The sequence below is a fragment of the Sus scrofa genome, chromosome 4, assembly GCF_054392235.1.
Source record: "Sus scrofa isolate SSC_HxYL_T2T_F1_AM1 chromosome 4, Sscrofa_HxYL_maternal_Yorkshire_Landrace_v2.0, whole genome shotgun sequence".
NCBI lineage: Eukaryota > Metazoa > Chordata > Mammalia > Artiodactyla > Suidae > Sus > Sus scrofa.
This window is the reverse complement of record NC_139386.1, coordinates 74,341,197-74,357,757: the sequence shown is the minus strand read 5'-3', so window position 1 is coordinate 74,357,757 and position 16,561 is coordinate 74,341,197. Positions and strand designations below refer to the sequence as shown.

General features: G+C 38.4%; 2 pseudogenes across 1 annotated transcript in view; one reads left to right on the top strand and one right to left on the bottom strand.

The window, feature by feature from the left end:
* Nucleotides 1-16,561, bottom strand: part of LOC146403863 (uncharacterized) — a 411,127-nt pseudogene that overhangs the window by 372,352 nt on the left and 22,214 nt on the right. Inside the window, exon 2 of the transcript XR_014843729.1 lies at nucleotides 725-845. The product of XR_014843729.1 is annotated as an uncharacterized LOC146403863 (transcript). The remainder of the gene's footprint in view (nucleotides 1-724; nucleotides 846-16,561) is intronic.
* Nucleotides 5,268-5,369, top strand: LOC146403864 (small nucleolar RNA U3; annotated as a pseudogene).

Below are 16,561 nucleotides of genomic sequence, written 5' to 3'. Positions count from 1 at the left end.
TTTTAAGATCTTAACATATAAACAGGCAAAGGCTAGGAGCATCAACTGATAAGAAAAAAAAATCTGACTTAGAAGTAAACACATAGAGAACTATTCGACCACACTAATTATCAATTAAATTTATGTTAAAACAATGAAGCAATATTTCATACCTATAAAGTCAGCCAATAAAATTCCAAAAACAATGTTCAGTGCTGGCATAATCCAGTGAAGCTAATGCACATTGTTGCTGATATTGCAAATCAGCACAATATTTTGGGAAGTTATTTAGCAATTCATATTATGATCCTTTAAATTTCCTTATTCTTTGACCTAGGAATCCCAAACATCAGAATGCATCATCATGGAATAATAAAGGAAAGGCTATTTGCATTGACATTCATTGCTGTATAAGTAACAACTAAAATTTCCAATGATAGCCAAATGCTTTCGTATAATATACCCATTAAATTATTATACAGCCATTAAAAAGTAAAATTTTAAAAATTATGTGGCAATATGGGAAAAAAATGATAGGCCTGTGATTAAAAGTAAAAAGCAAGATTCAGAACAGTATCTATACCATCATGACATTTCTGTGCAATTTATGCTGTATGTATAAGAACTAGGAAAAAAATTGATTTTTGCAAGGGTGATACTGAAAAACACTATGTGCTTTTTGTGTTTGCTGCATTATCATGCTATTTCTTCATTAAAGCAAGAACAAGATCACACTTAGTCTTACTATGTGGAAGGGAGCCGTTCCAAGCAGGTTCTTCAGCTAATCATATCAAACCCTTTAGTGTCAGATTTTTTTTGGTGTGCATTATAAAGCTTTGGAAATAGGTTCCAAGATTCCAAAGGATCTGAAAAAAAGAGTACATAGGGAAGTCGCTGTTAGTTGAAGAAACTGTTTTTTCCTAACAGTGAATTAGCCTCTGAAGGTACATTATAAGAAGATCCTAAAAGCATAGGAAAGTGGCAGATAAACTTCATTTGAGGCCATGATAATAGGTATCATGCATTAGGTGCTGACAGTGCAACAGGCATTGAACTTGTACTTTACTTTTATTGCCTCCTTACTCAAAACAATCCTATGAGCGTATTTCTCCCTGTTTTCCAGAAGAGTAGTTTGAAGGGGAAAAAGGAAATAAGAAATTTTCTTGAAGTCACACACAGATCTTACTGGCAGGAGCAGAATTTGAATGAGAAATTCAAATCAGGGAGTTCCTGTCCTGGCTCAGTGGATATAAATCTGACCAGTATCCATGAGGATTCGGGTTCCATCCCTGGCTTTGCTCAGTGGGTAAAGGATCCAGTGTTGCTGTGAGCTGTGGTGTAGATCACAGATGCGGCTCGGATCTGGTGTTGCTGTGGCTGTGGTGTAGGCCGGCAGTTGCAGCTCTGATTCAATCCCTAGCCTGGGAACCTCCACATGCAGCGGGTGCAGCCCTCAAAAGACAGAAAAAAAAAAAAAAGGAAGGAAGGAAGGAAAGAAGAAAGAAAGAGAAAGAAAGAAAGAAAGAGAGAAAGAAAGAAAGAGAGGAAGAGAGAGAGAAAGAAAGAAAGAAATTCAAAATCAGATCAGAATCTACCTCCCTCTCCTGTTCTGGTTATTTGGATAATAATAGGCTGCCTCCCAGAATAGTTTCATTTGCAGAACATTTTACCAATTTCAAGAGAAACACTTCAAAGCCGATTACAGCCCAACCAGGGTAACCAGAGTCAGTGCAGCCTGACTGCTGAGCACTGGACATTAATGCCAACATTTTTGGGATCTGGATCTAATAGACCACCATCTCATGCCCTTGGGCATTCACTGACGGAAACCACTCACAAATTTCTAGCTCTTCTAGGCACAGATGCAAAGTTTGAAGAAGTTTATTTTCTCAACTCCCAACCTCTTCATTCTATATTTCCCTCCGTGAGTAGGCAAGTTTTAACACTGGATGAACAGGTATGCTAAAGGAATAGCTATTTAACATTGAAATCTCAGGCAGCAGCCAGTTGACAAAGTACTAGAGGAAAGCAAACTATTGCAATTCCTGAACTCACATAATTGAGGTAGCCTCATACTCCTCCTTAGAATAACATGGGTTTTCTTTTCAAGAGATAAGAAAATAACGTACAGTGCAGTGATGAGGGGGAAAGCATGAAATGAGGTATGCCTTTTTAATTTTTAAAATTAGGGAGGATTCAAGCAAAGTGAGAACAAGCTCATTTGCCAGACACTAGAACAATGGATTACCCCTGGGAACATTTTAAAGAAATAGTTTTTAAGTCATAAAACTATTACTGCTAAGTGTAAGTATTTGGAACTGTTTGGAGAATTATCAAATATAAATAGGCTTAAGAAGAATTAACGATGAGATAGCACAAAATTACGTATCAGGTAAGGGTAAATAAGAAAACTCTGGAGGAATTTTGAATCTCAGAAGTTGAGGATAGCCATATCTTCCCTCAAAACGGAATTTTTAATGCTATTGCCAGAAATATAACTGATGAGCATGGCTTGAGTCCAGTGTAGCAGTTCTCATGCTATTTTATGTCTATGTGTATACAAATAATAGTACTTCATGCATATAGGAATTTACTTTTCTATGCACAATTAGGTCAGCAAGGATATGTTACTTGATATGTGTGTACAGCCAAGTAACTAGAAGCTTTAATTGCAACCTATAAACTTTAACACATATTCTATTCCTTTCCGTATTGCTTGATGTAGCATTCTTTATAATTTATATTGTTTCTTCCAGCTATGATTCTTCATCTCCTCTTTGAAAGCCTACATAATTTTTAATTAATGAATATTATTTTTAAAGCAGTTCTAATTTACAGAAAACCTGAGCGGAAAGTACAGAGTTTCCTGGAATACCCACTGTGGCTCAGCAGTTAACGAATCTGACTAGCATCCATGAGGACGCAGGTTCAATCCCTGACCTTGCTCAGTGTGTTAAGGATTCAGCACTGCCATGAGCTGTGGTGTACGCTGCAGACACGGCTCAGATCCTGAGTTGCTGTGGCAGTGGTGTAGACCAGCAGCTACAGCTCAGATTTGACCCCTAGCCTCAGAACTCCATATGCCACAGGTGCAGCCCTAAAAAAAAAGGCAAAAAAAAAAAAGAAAGAAAGTACAGAGTTTCCATATAAGCCTCACCCATCCCCCCCCAACACACACACATTTCCCCTATTATAACTCCTTGCATTAGTGTGGTACATTTGTCACAGTGAATAAGCCAATGTTGTCATATTATCATTAACTAAAGTTCTGAGTTTGCATTAGAGTTTACTCTTTGTATTGTACATTCCATGAGTTTTGATGAATATATAATAATATGTATCCAACATTATAGTGTAATGCAAAAGAGTTTCACTGCTCTAAATATTCTTAAGCCTACATATTTTAATGAAGCAATTTGCCTCTCTAATGAATGTTGCCTTACTAATGAATGATGACACTGCAGCCAAGCAAGTAACATGTTTACAAAGTGATGAAGACAAGGCAATGGAACTCCAAATATTGGAAAGATCAATATCTACTCCAGCACTTGATGGGGAAATTGTCATCTTTGGCTCCTCAAGAAGGAAAAGATGATGCATGAACCTAAGATCTTTGAATATATCGCTGTTTGAAATAAGCAAGAAACATTGTCTACTATAGCTAAGCATGATACCAGGAAACCGAACATATTATTTGGTAGCGGTCAAAGTTTTAAAACTTGGTTTAGCAGCACTCAGTGAATAATAGAATGTTGTCCAAGGGATTGATATTGTTCAATATCAGTCTCCTGAAAGATTAAAAAAGTTTTTAATGACATATTGCAATATTATGGCAGCATAGATGGAAAAGGCTATCCAAGAAGGCAATAATGATCTAAAAAGTGAATAGGCATGTTCTACGTACTATGAAACCATGAATACTTCAAGTATTATTAGTAAATTTATTTTTCTGAATTTATATTATGATGAGTTTCTTGCAAAAAGAAAAAGAAATATATGATCAATTGTTGCACTTAAGGTTTGCACCTACCCCCAAAAATGCTAAGGAGTGGGTAGGTGACAACACTATATCAGATGAAGCAAAAGAAGGAAAACTTCTTTCCTTGGGGAAAAATAATCCTGCCTTGAGAGATTGATACTGTGGTGGATAGGTGTTCAAGTCTATCATTTTCTGTTTATTCCTCCAGGCTCTTAACATTGCCACGGAAAGCCTCAGAATCATGACAGTTGGACCCACCACAAATTATGATATCTAACATCAACCACACCTTCCACACTGTTCAGAAATCATTATAATTTTTGTCTCCCTATTATATGAAATATTACACTGCAACTGTATTAAACCCTTTTCAGTCATCTTAAGACTACATATCCAAAGACACTGCGCTGGTGACACAGTCACTTTACTGAAAAGGTAGAGACTATCCAATTAAAAGCTATTCACAACCTCATCATCCACTCTACCTAACCCTCAGCCCAGAAAAACATGTTAACTCTTTCACCTCAGTGCCCTCTATGCTTGCATATCAATCCTCCTTTGAGATTTGTTCCATCTGCCATCTCCCCTTTATTGTATTTTCATTCTCTCCATCCTCGTGTACTTTTTATCCTATGCCTAGACATCTAATCAAGTCTCTTTTAATCTCTCAAAAAACTTTTTTTCATCTTTCGAGCTTTCATTCTACATTGCATACACTGAATCTTTTAAAAAGTCCATAAGTACTTGATCAGGTAATAATATAAAACATATTGTAAATGATATAGTATTACATATGAATTTTTTTTGAAGTCACCAGAAAATAGGCTGGAAATCCCCTTGCCAAACAGAAGAGAAGATGAAGATAGAGAACATCAGGATGCTCACTGAAATGGAAATTTCAGTGATTTCTTAAGATATACTAGAGAATATGGCTTTTCTAATAATTCCCCCAGGCTTTCTCCAATACCTTAGAAATAGAAATCTCAGGTCCAGTTCTGATCTCACACCTTATGGTGACAGTTTTTTCAAAGACTATTTAGGGGTTTCTAGAACTGGTGGTTGAGACTCATCAGGGTAATACCTCATTCTATCCACCAGTATAATCAATATAGAGATAAACTAGTCTTAGTAGAAGGAAGTTCTTCATTCCAGGTCTACTTAAGCATCTTTCAGAGGCAAATAAATTAACCTACCAGATTCTAGATTAGAGACTCAGAGCTGATATTACTGCTCAGAGATTAATACAAGAGGTAATAAATCATATAGATGCTCACCTTCCTTCAATCCCACTTTGAATTCCTCTACTACTAAGACTATACTTTCAGGGATCATTTCTATAGTTTCTGAATTCCTCTACTACTTTTATTACCCAGACAGAGTAATCCATTGTCTGTAAAGTACACAATGCAGAAAGCCATAAATCAGAGTTATTCTCATCAGCACCACACAGTAAGGTCTCATCTCTGAGAGGAGGAAAGCCATAGATACAATTAGTCTCTGGTGTTTAAGCTGGATGCTCACAGCTGGTTTCATTGTCTTTGGAAAATTGAAACAAAGGCAACAATAATAGTTTGGTATATGCCAAGTGCTTGACATGCATTATCTCATGCAATTCTTCTAACAATCCTACAGCATAATGTTTTATCCCTATTTTATAGAAGAGAAAGGGAATTTCAGTAGGTAGTTTTACTTGCCTAAGTGGGTAAGTGTTATAACAAGGGTTCAAATGCATCCACCTTATATTTGGGTATGCCAAAGCCAAAACATTTCCAGCAACACTGTTCCCATGTTACATAAAAATGATAAGTATTAACAGTTGTTGATTATACATCTCAAGCCAGACACTGCTAAATTTCATTTAATCCTCACAAAAACCTAATGGGCAGGTGCTGTTTTTATTTCTATTTATAGTTGAGTAACATGCTCAAACTGTATAAGAAGCAAAGCTGTCTGATTCCACACCCCTCATATATAATCACTGTTAAATATTTTGAAGATTTACAGAATATATGTCTTGGGAACATCTTGAGACAGGTCATCTGTCTGGCGTGGCATTCTGCATCGAGCACTGAAAAACATGAAACCCACCATGAAAAGTACCCACCCCACCCCACCCTACCGCCGCCCAAATCTAAGTATTTCTGGAGTCGACAAGGATAGACTAGAACAGTTCTCATACTATGGACATCTGCCCTGTCTTTCCCCTGAATGGGCTCCATCTCAGCTACTATTACCTGCTTTATGAAGAAGCTAATTTGGTAGAGAGCTGCTAATCACACCTGAACCTACTAGCCTGTTTGTTCCCCATGCCTTGGACTTCCTGTTTCCTGTCACTAGACTAAATTCTGCACTTGAACTGATGTCTTCAAAACCCCACTGAACTACACCTACATGAGTGGGTCAGCCCAAATCCTAGGACATTCCTCCATGCTACTAACACTTTCTTGTGAAGTCCTAGAACGCTTCACAACTAAACCTGGTAGTAACTGTTCAATACATATGGATGAGGGAATTTAATGAGTTTTTAAAGTGCATTTACAAGGCTGTTTACATCCTTTCCCAGCGTTTCAAATCAATTGAAGTAAGATTTATTGAGACACTCCCAATCACCATTGGACATAATTCTAAACACTACCTGCTCTTCGTTTGTTATCCCAAACTTACAGATTCCTATAGACTATTTTCTCTGTTCTTTCTGGGTCTCCTAACATAGCCTAATTTAAACATATGGTTCCAGATTAGTTCTAGAGCTTCATATATTCTAGAGAAGTTTCAAGTTTAGGAATATAGGTAATATAAGGGATGCCTGTACCACTGATGGCACCAATAGTACTTCATCTCTGCTTTGGCCCATGCTGCAGTGAAACCCAGTGGGAGTCACCTTGGCAGTTCATGTTGCAGGCAAAGTTGCCAAAGTCCTCTACAAGTAACATTCTGCAGTGTCATCCCCAAGTACACTGACTAGGTTACTACTGAGAATCATCCAAAACCATGATACTAGTATGTAATCTAAGGCGATAGCCATAATTTTGCAGCAAAGGAAGTACCGGGAAATTAGAAGGACCACAACCACTCTCTTAACAGTATGGTGGTTGGTAGATATCAAAGAGGCTTAGTTCATGAAGTAATTTTTGAAGAACATAAGGATGTTCCATAAATAATACAGTTGATTATGGTGAATAAAAATAGTGCTATGAGCTACTTGTTCCCTATTGCCAATGGAATAAAACACCACAATATAAAAAAAAAAAAGTTCAAGTTAGTTCAAGCAACCACATTTTTAGGTATGTTAATAGACCTGAAAGTCAGTTAAAAATATGCTTTAAGTATGTTATAATTCTTAATTCAAAAGGCTATTAGAAAGACTGTTTATTTATTTAAATACTCAAAATATATGTTTACCACAGGCATGTAAATTCTAAATGCTTTATGAAGGTAACATTTAATCCTCACAACCAGCCTGAAAGGTATGTACTATTATTACCTCCATTTAATAGATGTGGAAACTGAAGCACAGAGAAGTTAAATAACTTGCTCAGAGTCATACAGCTGGTAAGTGTTGGAGCAAGCTTTCAAACATTGGCTCATAAGGCTCAGATTATGGGCTCTTTAATCCTGAACTATGCTCCCCTCCTTCATGAATGCTTCTTATGGTTTAAAATGATGACTGCTTGAAGTCTTTAAGGACACAGGAAAAAATACATCATTTTGTCAGTCATCAAGAGCTTATCCCACAGCTACAACACAGCAAGCACCGTAACAGACATTGGGAGTATCATGGAAAGGAAAGAGACAAAGTCTTTGCTTTGAGTATCTTCTGGTGGGAAATAAAAGCTACTTGAAACAAATACAGAGAAGTTTTATGACAGGGGTAGAAGAGGATGCCAGAGGGGTGTATCACCCAGACTAACGCTAGTATGGGAGGCTTCCTGGGGGAATTCTGAGAGAAAAATCCAAAAATTGAGTGAGAATTATTTGGGAAAAAAAGTGCAAGAAATAGCAAAGACGGTAAGGAAAGTGGAAGGCCAGTCTGAGCATGTCCCAAAAGATGGAGGAGACTTTCCTTTAAACAAATGAATTCAGTCTAGCTGGATTGTAAAATGTGTGGTCAGGCATGGAGGGAAACAAGGCTGGCTAGGGATGAAGAAGCCAAATAATGCCGTGCATTTTAGGTCTTGTGAAGAAATACCGCTTTTTCTTTCTTTTTTTTTTTTTTTAATCCTTAGAGCAATGGGGGTATCCTTAAATTTTTAAAGCAAGAGAGTAATATAATTAGATCTGCATTTTAGGAAGACTCTTTGGACAGTGAACAGATAAAAAATTATAGCAACTCTGAAAACCGGGACCAATGGCCTGACAATTAACAAAAAGTTGAATGGAAATGAACTGAAAAGCACAGGCACTGGCCAAACCATGCTGTGCCACTTTGATAGAGCTTAGGAACGTGTCCTCCCCACATCCCCTGGTTACACAGCTGGATAATGGTACAGGTGGACCTCTATCATATGGCCTCTATCGTATGGCTCTATCATATGCCCCGTTCCCTGACCATCATCAGCACCTCGCTTTTTATACCCATGAGGAAAATATGTCTCTCAGGAAGCAAACGGCAAATAAAGAGGGGGCTAAGGAGGTGCCACATTGTACTTGGGGAGGTGAAACCTCTAGTAGTACAGGACTGAAGTTGCCAAGACAAGGGAATCACTAAAAGCAGGTTTTTTTAGGCTCTTTATCTGTTCAGCAAGTCAAAAAATTTAGATAGTGGGAATAAGATACAAATATCTCTTGGTTCAGCCAGTAAGCAGTGCAACCAAAATCAGAAAGCAGGTTACCTAACTCCAGATCACAAATTCATAACTGAATCACTAAATGGGAGACTTAGCCCCAAGAAACAGCTTCTATATGATCCAAGGAGAGTTCCAGAATGTCCTGCATTATACCCCTACACCCAACATTTCCTGGGATTTTGGAGTCCAGGGAGACAAAGTAGACACTGGCTGATGCTGGAGACTGCCTGGGTCTTATTTTTTGCTAACTCAGAAAATAAGGCCACTTGTGGAGTTCCCGTCGTGGCACAGTGGTTAATGAATCCAACTAGGAACCATGAGGTTGCAGGTTCGATCCCTGGCCTTGCTCAGTGGGTTAAGGATCTGGCATTGCCATGAGCTGTGGTGTAGGTTGCAGACGCGACTCGGATCCTGTGTTGCTGTGGCTCTGGCAAAGGCCGGTGGCTACAGCTCCGATTAGACCCCTAGCCTGGGAACCTCCATATGCCGTGGGAGCAGCCCTAGAAAAGGCAAAAAGACAAAAAAAAGAAAAAGAAAAAGAAAAGAAAGAAAAAGAATACACAAAGAAATTTTGCACATTAATAAGATAAGAACACCTTATAGAAAACAGGCATAAGAAAGGGGCAGACATTTACCAAAAGGAGAAAACACATATATCTAATCAAGAAATGTTCAATCTCATTTGGTATAAGGAACCTCAAACTAAGACCATAATGACGTATCATATCACTTTCAAGCAACTGGCAAAAACTAAAAAATCTTACAATGCCAGGTGTTGACAGGATATATAACTCACGATCTCTTTGACTTTGCTTGTGGGAGTATAAATCACTTTGGAAAACAGTTTTTAAATGTTTACCATTTTATTATAATATTAAACAAAGATATACCCCAAACCTAGCAATTCTGCTTTGCTAGAATTACATGCACATGAAGAGACCTCTATAAGAATGTTCACCATAAGAGCGAAAGTTAGAAACAACACAAATGTCTATCAACAGGAAAACTGATGAACAAAAAACCTGCAGCAGATTCACACAATGGAATTCATACAGGAGTCAGAAGAAATAAACTATAGTTACAACAGAAATGAATTGTAGCAAATATATGATTAAATGAAAAATGAAAGTACAAGGTTACATGCAGCATGACAAGCTTAATACTTTGTTATAATGTTAAAAAACAGCTAAAATCATATGTTTTTAGGGATACATATGTAAGATAAAATTAAATTTTTTTAAAGGCAAGAGCATAAATGTTAAATGCAAGGTTTGAGATAGTAATTACCTCTAAGAGGAGAGGCACAGTTATTGAATGGGGGAGATCAACACATGTAAATCATGTCAGTAGGCTGTATGAGGGTTTGCTGTGTTTATTGTACTACTTTAAAATTTTGAAAATAAAGTAGTCAGCCAAAAATAAAAGACCATAGGAGCAATAATTAGAACCAAGGTAATGATTAATCCAACTTGTTCCCACGTTTGTTTACTTGTTTGTTTGTTTAAATCAAACTCTACCCAGGAGTTCCCATCTGGCTCAGTGGTGAACGAATCTGACTAGCATCCATGAGGATGCAGGTTCAATCCCTGGCCTTGCTCGGTGGATTAAGGATGCAGGATTGCCATGAGCTGTGGTGTAGGTTGCTGACTCGCTCGGATCCTGTGTTGCTATAGCTGTGGTATAGGCCAGCAGCTACAGCTCCGATTCAACCCCCTAGCCTGGGAACCTCCATATGCCGTGGGTGTGGCCCTAAAAGAATAAAACAAACAAGCAAAAAAACTCTATCCAATATTCTGTGATAATTTGTATGGGAAAAGAATCTGAAAAAGAATGGACTGTGTATATGTATAACTAATCACTTTCTTGTCCAGGAGAAATTATCACAACATTGTAAATCAACAATACTGCAATAAAACTTTTAAAAATAATAATAATAACTCAGAGCCCTATAGAATTACATAGGAGAGCATATCTCACCATGAGTTTGAGGATAAGGTGGTGGGGGACAGAGCAGGGGAACAGTTATGAGGTTAACTGTATATCAAACGGATATTATACCCAAAAATAATTACATTTGTCAGTTCATTGGAGTACACAAAAATATCTGACCAATGATTAATCCACTGACCTACAAATGTACTCTGCTACAAATGTACCATGCACAACCTTTCTAACACCTGACCCTTAACCTCTTGAAACTTATACATGAAAAAATACATTCTGCATAGCCTAAATTGCCAATCTGTTTTGCTTTTGGGAGACAAAGTATTAGAAAGTGAAAGGTAGTAGGAAAAATAAGCTAAGAAATATCACTCCTTTTGGGGGGACTGGGTTAGGGCAGGGGGAAGTGAAGCATATGATGCCTGAAAGGAAAGGGGAGCAGGGTGGGGCTGGTCTGGCTTCCCAGGGCATGAGCAAGAGGAGACTCCTCGGCAGATCACACCTCTCCCTCAGCCCTCCTTTCAGCTATACGCTCTAGTCCAGTGGGAATCAGCTACCTATTAAAAACAAAAAGGAAAGCAATGTACTTAAAGACATAAGTCTATACTAATTCTACCTTTTTAAATCTAGCACTTAACACTTCTCAGTTTTAACACTCTAAACTATGTCTGCTCCAATGGAAATATTGTACTGTATACGCTAAGATGCAGTCTTTTTGCTGTTTTATGTTTCTTCAACTAATAAATTAGTCAGATACATTGATAATTCATAAATGTACTAATGTAATATAAATGTTGTTTGGAGCATTGATATCATACATTACTGATTCAACAATGTGTTTTATTTATAAACTATGTGCTAGTTTATTCCTTCCCCAAAGTCAAGTAAACACAGAAATAAAAATAAACTCCAGATACCGACTCTTAAATTACAAGTCTGGCATGCTTAAAACTCTTTCCTTGGAAAAAAAGGAATGATATAGAGGTGCAGAAAAAAAAAATAAAGTTTGGCTAATGAAACCAGAAATAAATTATTGTAAGCAGAAGTTTCTTAAACTGTCCTTACAAATGAGTGGATGGGACACATTCATTTAAGGGGAAAAATTTTATCTGAGGGAAAATTGGGAGAAAGGAAAAAGAAAATTTTCCTTTCAGTACGAAATTTTGTAAAGAGCATAACTCTTGGGAAAGTTGATCAAATATTTTAAACTTATATCTCAATAGGATGAATGGTAATAGCAATAAGTATTAATCTATCATCAAAATGTGGTGGTGAGCAGGTTAAGGATCTGGCATCATCTCTGTGGTGGCGTGGGTTCGTTCCCAACTGGGTGCAGTGGATTAAGGATCTAGCATTGGAGTTTCCCTTGCTGTGCAGCAGAAGTGAATCCAACTAGAATCCATGAGGACCCCCTTGCTCATTGGGTCATGAATCCAGCATTGCCATGAGCTACGGTGTAGGTCACAGACACTGCTCACATCCCGAGTTGCCGTGGCTGTGGCTTCAGCCGGCTGCTGTATATCTGATTCGACCCCTAGCCTGGGAACTTGCATATACCAGAGTGCAGCCCTAAAAAGCAGGGAGGCGGGGGGGACATAAAAAGGATCTAGCATTGCTGCAGCTGTGGTGTGTAGATCACAGCTGAGGCTCTTATTTGATCCCTGGCCCTGGAACTTCCCTACCATGCAGGTGCTGCAGGGAGAAAAAATAAGGTGGTGGTGAAAAGAAAAAAACCAACCGACTACTTAAACTGACTTCCCTAGGAACTGGCAGCACCGCGTAGTGTGACTGGCCTCCAAGTGGATGCCTCCTTGGGAAGAAGTGGAGAAGACACTGGGAATGCAGATTGGGGCCCTGGAGGTTTCCCACACCAAAGAGATTTTATTTTAGCCTATCTTGAACCTATGTCAGTTTGCAAGAAAGTAAGCAAACCCTTGCTGCTGTTTTTTTTTAAACAACCAGTATCCTGGCAAAAGATGCTTTTACCTGTGTGTAGTCCCTTCTGTCCAGACACAGACACTGAAAGTCAAGGTCTCCCACAGTACATGAGGACAAAACTTCAAGGACAACACACCAATTTCGTTCAAGAGGTTGTGCACAAACTTAGGTACTTCTTTACATTTCCATATTCACAACGTCTGTTACCAGCACTTCATTGGGTTTTTTATAACTTCCTCATGTTTTCGTCTTAACATTTAGCATTCTCTTTTCCCTAATCATCCAAAAATCAAAAAAAGAACATCTAAAAAAGAAAGAGATCCTGCTGCTCCTCTGGATAGAAAACTGCCAGATTATCACAGGCCACTGGCTGCTTATCTGCGTGCAGAGTAAAACAGAAATGGTCTCATGAGGACTTTCAAAGTCTTTGAACACAATGCAGCTTTATTTTCCCGATGCTTGGGTTCATTATTTATCATACTTTAAGGTGTTGAGAGTGGGAGGAAAAAAATGTATCAGGAGTCCAATTGAATTCGAATACCTCAATTTATGTCCCACCTCAATCACTCTCAAGATGATACTGGGAAACCTCCTTGACCAATTTGAAGCAAATCTGTAAAATGGGAATCACGATGATACTTGATTTATGGACTTCATGGGGTTCTACATGAGACTCAGAGCAAACGAGGTCTAAATAGGAGCACTCTGTAACACGCATGGTGATACAACTATCAGGTAATATTTTAAGTGAATAACCTTTCATCTACGATGGTATTCTTTAAGAAAGACGTGCACTTTGAGCTGTTTATCAGGTGGCAGAACTGTTTCAACCAGAATGACCCACATTGTCTAGTCTCCGTGTGACAGGCCAGAGTTAGAGGTATAGTCTGTATCGTGGACCAGTCTCTTTGTGAAGCCGGTCTAGCCTAGAATTCTACTGCAATTATGGTCTTAGCTTTGACACCTAGAGGAGAGTCTTGTGCTGAGACATGCAAAGAGCTTAAGCTGTCTCAGGCTTATAGGAGATTCCCAAGGCAGTGTTATCTTTGGCTTGGTCAGGTCTGGTAAGACAGTAAGCTTCACATTTATGTAACATATATCAGCCTCCAGCAACGTTATCATTTCTTTTGATTCTCAAAACAATTCTGTGAAGAAATCGACCTATCAGTACTCGTCTCATGTTATATATAAGGAAATTGAGGCTAAAATTAGTGTGTGTTTGCCCAAAGTCACACAGCTTCTGAGTAGCAGAGCTAAGAACCAGACCAAATATTTGGATCCCAGGTCTCTATTTTTACTGTAATGCCCAAGTTTCAGAAATTTCCATGACCCTCTCTTCTGAGAAAAAGAAAAGATGGGGGCAGGGAGGAAGCCATATGAGTTTTGGATAAATGTCATGTGTTAGAACCATAGGTTGGAGTGAAGACACTGAGTTTATGACAACAGCCTTGTCTCAGATGTGCCATGGGGCTCTGTATCTCAGGATTTCAGGGACTCAGCGAAGACTGGGAGGAAATGCCTCACTCCTACACAGAACAATAATCAATATGCATTCAAGGTGCAATAGGGACCCTGCTAGCATGTTACAACATCAAAACTTCAAAACTCACCTGGCAATCTGAATCCTCAGACTCTATGAAAATAACTGGATAGTGCTCATCTGATGATAGTCACTTTCAGCTCTCCAGGAGTATCTTCAATAGATCAGCCACATCAGGGTGTGGGGTGGGGCGTGGGGAGCATCAGCCCTTGCTAAACACCAGCCATGGCTATGTGCTTTATTCATGTGATACTTATAATAAGGAACTGTAGGTTCAGAGAGATGAATAACTTGAAACTTGCCTAAAATCTGACAAGTGGCATACCCAGCATTCAAAGCCAAACCTTTCAGACTCCAAAGTTCATTATCTTCAATGAGAGCTACTTTCCAAACTCATGAAACAACAATTTAGTCAATAACTATGGGAACTCTCCTGAGATCCTCTCAATGTACAGATTCATTATAAATATGGATATATACATGTATGTGTAACTGGGTCACCTTGCTGTACAGTAGAAAATTGACAGAACACTGTAAACCAGCTATAATGGAGAAACATAAAAATTATTATAAAATAAAAATAAATAAATAAATATGGGAGTTTCCGTCGTGGCGCAGTGGTTAACGAATCCGACTAGGAACCATGAGGTTGCGGGTTTGGTCCCTGCCCTTGCTCAGTGGGTTAACGATCCGGCGTTGCCATGAGCTGTGGTGTAGGTTGCAGACGTGGCTCGGATCCCGCGTTGCTATGGCTCTGGTGTAGGCCGGTGGCTACAGCTCCAATTCAACCCCTGGCCTGGGAACCTCCATATGCCGCGGGAGCGGCCCAAGAAATAGCAACAACAACAACAAAAAAAAAAGACAAAAGACAAAAAATAAATAAATAAATAAATAAATAAATAAATATGGATAGGCATCGATGAGCCATAAAGATGGCTTTTTTTTTTTTTTTTTTTTTTCGGTCTTTTGTCTTTTTAGGGCCGCACCCACAGCATATGGAGGTTCCCAGGCTAGGGGTCAAATCAGAGCTGTTGCTGCCGGCCTACACCACAGCACAGCAACACAGGATCTGAGCTGCATCTGTGACCTACACCACAGCTCATGGCAACACTGGATCCTTAACCCACTGAGTGAGGCCAGAGATTGAACCCATGTCCTCATGGACATTAGTCGGGTTCGGTAACCACTGAGCCACCACGGGAACTTCTTAAAGATGCTATTCTTTATTGATTATCAGACACTTTATGTATTTTATTTCTAATCTCTTCAACCACCCTCTATATCAGGTATTATAACCGACCCCTTTTTGTGTGTCAAGAACCCAAGGATCAGAGGCAGTGTGGTATGCTTTGCCACAGCACACCTCTGAATGCCCTAATCCCCCACAATTTATTCAAATGGCTTTTCTTCCCCTGTACTTGCCTGTTTTTCATGTCAACAGCAAACTAAAATGAATTATTTTGTAGTGTTAAAATTCTTAATAGGTTCCATTTTTAGTTCAGCTAACTCTCTTGTTTTAGCTAGTGGAATGTTTTACTTCTGCACTGTGCACTGAGGCAATTTTATAGCCAAGAGTTTCTCTTTACAAAAAGAAAATAAGTTAATATGTATTTAAGATCATGTTTTTGACAAATACAAAAGGCAGATCCTAAGTCTGATGAGAAAAAAATGTAACAGCTGAATTCATCAACAGCTGAGCCAATAAAGGGTTTGATTCCCGAAGGGAAAATATATATAGTGAATTGTTTAAAAAAAAAAAAAAAAAACTTGCATGTGCATCTGCTTTAACAAAGCACCCCTCTGCATTACTACCAAAATCCTAAATGTTAAATAAATTTAGCCATTTCTCACTAATCTATTTAGCTTTATAAAGTACATTCAAGTTGATTTTGCTTTGCTTCATTTTATTGGGATAAGAGGAAGTCATTTGTTTTTTGTTTCTTTGTATTTCTTTTTTTCCACAAGCAAGCAAGCTACAAATCCTAAATGAAAAAGGATTGTTAGATACTTAGACTATGCCTAAATCTTCTCATATAAGGCAGAACTCTTTAATAATCTGAGTGCTTTAAAATGGAAGAGCCTTCGTTAAGTACACTGTATCCCCAAGACATATTCGGATAAAGGACAGATGATCATGTGGATGGGATTTAAGCATCTGATAGAGAACTAAGGTCCCTTCCAATCCAAAAATCCATGAAATTCTGTGAAATAAGTAAAATTTCAATTTATAAATATATGCATCCCACAATTTTACTGATATTATTAATTGTCTACCTTCAGAAACACAGTTTGATTTAAAATAACCATATTGAGGACCTCAGAGCTGTGGCTGTGTATGGGTTCAAGACAGGATTTAAAGTAGCCAAGTTCATGGATGAAAAATAAGGTCCTACTGGA